This window comes from Symsagittifera roscoffensis, chromosome 5 (assembly GCF_963678635.1).
Source record: "Symsagittifera roscoffensis chromosome 5, txSymRosc1.1, whole genome shotgun sequence".
In the NCBI taxonomy this organism is placed as follows: domain Eukaryota; kingdom Metazoa; phylum Xenacoelomorpha; order Acoela; family Convolutidae; genus Symsagittifera; species Symsagittifera roscoffensis.
In genome coordinates, this window is record NC_087066.1 from 10,412,386 (window position 1) to 10,415,718 (window position 3,333).

A 3,333-nucleotide genomic window follows, 5' to 3' on the forward strand; every position below is an offset into this window, starting at 1 on the left:
CCGATTAGCGAGCCTCAATCAAAGTGGAACTATTTTATTTTGACCAAATTTCGGTTGTAAACTTTTCTGTAGTTTTTTTTTTCATTTTGAAAACGTGGATAGGTTAGACAGGCAAGTTCATAAACTGTGTTTTTCAGTTCAAAAAGTAGTGACAGAATACTCTTGGTATGAGAAGTATCGATAGATGGGCACCTGCCCTGGGGACAAGTAGAGATAAGAGAACCCTTGTTGTCCCTCTTCTAGCCCCATTTCGACCAGTCTACCCGAAAACAAACTACCCTATTCGTTCAACACTTGTCAGCGGAAGAGGTTAGAACAGCCCAAAAGTTTGATCACATGCTTTTTGTTGTAACTCGAAGTGCACTAATTATGTTTTCAGCTTTCGGTCTCTTTTTCCAAAACACTTCTAGCATAATCGAGAGATGATTACAGCCGAGACTAGCATCTCTTTTTTGTTTGCTTCAAAGAAGCCCGCCTGAAATAATGAACAATAGAAGACCAAATTAGGATGAGGTCAAAACATCTTCTTTTCCAGACGAAAAGAACGAATTTTGCTGTGAGGAGAAATGGAAAAAAACATACCAATTGTTTTTTGTTTGAGACAATTATTTGGAATTCGTTTAGGGCTGAGGTCCAGTAGCAGATTCAGGGATATGACCTGGTCACCCAAATTAAAATCCTTTGACCTTCTGGGCTACCAAATTTAAATCCTTTGACCTCCTGGCTACCCAAGTTTAAACCTTTTGACCTCCTGGCCACATACATTTAAACCTTTTGACCTCCTGGCCCCTCTCCCCACCTCAGGGAATTGACCCCCTTTGACCCCTTGACAGCCTCCTTTGGTACTATTTTAGGACATCCATATTTTGCTATTGGACCTTAATGTTTTTCTAAAGGCGCCTCTGGCGCCAATACTTTTTGGGGGGGGGGGTCGTAATCAAGTATAAGTATGTTCTATGTACTGAAATACAATATATGTACAAACCTTCTAAAAGAATAAAACGTAAAAGAAATGTGTTCTAAAAGCAAAACGAACAGAGAATGATCGACAACTGGTCGCTTTAAAGCAATATTTGACAGGTATCTAATCAATACCGAAGGTCAAAGGTATAGAGTATTAAAACAAATCACAACAGGGCGCTTGCTGAAAACTTGGTCGGTCAAAATGAGTTATCGTAATATGGGTAAGCTCGGAAAATCAATTCAAAAAGATCAACAACATTTCTTTTATTTGGAAGTCTATGGGCAGACTATCATGACAATTTTTGAACAGTTTTGCTTAACTGACAACTCATAAGAGTTTGCAATTAAGTTTGACGATAAAACATTAAGCACTTCATTTAAGCATCCTGTAATTAAAATTTTATGTTTCAAAAAATCTCCTCTAGTTATACCTTATCTATCTTGCTCTTGCAAAAACTCTATGTCGCCTATAACTTGCGGATAAGTTGGAAAGTTCTTAAACTGTTTTTTCCATTTCAAAAGTAGTGACAGAATACTCTTGGTATGGGAAGTATCGATAGATGGGCACCTGCCCTGGGGACAAGTAGAGATAAGAGAACCCTTGTTGTCCCTTCTATAGCCCCACTTCCACCAGTCTACACGAAAACAAACTACCCTATTCGCTCAACACTTGTCACGGGAAGAGGTTGGAACAGCCCAAAAGTTCAATCACATGCTTTTTGTGGTAACTCAAAGTGCATTAATTATGTTTTCAGTTTTCGGTCTCTTTTTCCAAAACACTTTTAGCATAATCTAGAGATGATTACAGACGAGACTACCATCTCTTTTTGTTTGCTTCAAATAAGCCCGCCTGAAATAATGAACAATAGAAGACCAAAGTTAGGATGAGGTCAAAAAATGTTCTTTTCCAGACGAAAAGAACGAACTTTGCTGTGAGGAGAAATGGAAAAAAGCAACCAATTGTTTTTTGTTTGAGACAATTATTTGGAATTCTTTTAGGGCTGAGGTCCAGTAGCAGATTCAGGGATATGACCTGGTCACCCAAATTAAAATCCTTTGACCTTCTGGACTCCCAAATTTAAATCCTTTGACCTCCTGGCTACCCAACTTTAAACCTTTTGACCTCCTGGCCACCCACATTTAAACCTTTTGACCTCCTGGCCCCTCTCCCCACCTCAGGGAATTGACCCCCTTTGACCCCTTGACAGCCTCCTTTGGTACTATTTTAGGACATCCATATTTTGCTATTGGACCTTAATGTTTTTCTAAGGGCGCCTCTGGCGCCAATACTTTTTTGGGGGGGGGGGGGGTCGTAATCAAGTATAAGTATGTTCTATGTACTGAAATACAATATGTGTACGAACCTTCTAAAAGAATAAAACGAAAAAGAAATGTTTTCTAAAAGCAAAACAAACGGAGAATGATCGACAACTGGTCGCTTTAAAGCAATATTTGACAGGTATCTAATCAATACCGAAGATCAAAGGTATAGAGTATTAAAACAAATCACAACACGGCGCCTGCTGAAAACTTGGTCGGTCAAAATGAGTTATCGTAATATGGGTAAGCTCGGAAAATCAATTAAATAAGATCAAAAAATTTCTTTTATTTGGAAGTCTATGGGCAGACTATCATGACAATTTTTGAACAGTTTTGCTTAACTGACAACTCATAAGAGTTTGCAATTAAGTTTGACGATAAAACATTAAGCACTTCATTTAAGCATCCTGTAATTAAAATTTTATGTTTCAAAAAGTCTCCTCTAGTTATACCTTATCTATCTTGCTCTTGCAAAAACTCTATGTCGCCTATGTCACAAAAAAGACAAACAGACAAAAAGTTAACTAATTTTTGTCAGATTTCTGACTTTGAAAGAGGCTAATTGTTGAGAAACTCATTTCAAATTTTTATTGTTTCTCCTACAATATTGATCTTTCTGTTATTTTGAAAATCTGATTGTATATAATGACTAGCTCAAAGTCATTATTGAATTTACAGGAAAACTATTGAGAGTAATAACTAATTTTTCCGACTTTCGTAACAAAAAGTCAAAGTAACAAAATATTTGGGCTCAAGGCGGTTTTTTTTCTTCGATCTAATTTCGACTTTTCAACTAGCCATTTTTGACGGATCAGTCAAAAAATTTTTTTTTTAAGCTTTAAATTGAAAAGCCATTTTGCCTGTGACCAATTTTTGTAAACTTATGGGGGTTTAAAGATTGCCATTTTGGACAATTTGGGACAATTAACGCGCGATATATTTCGCTCTAGTAACGCGTAGGCGGAAATTTAATCGGTCTTTGAAATCGTTCCAAATTGGTTGAAGGTAACTTATTTGCCATCATTGATTGGCTGCTAGACGCGAATTCTA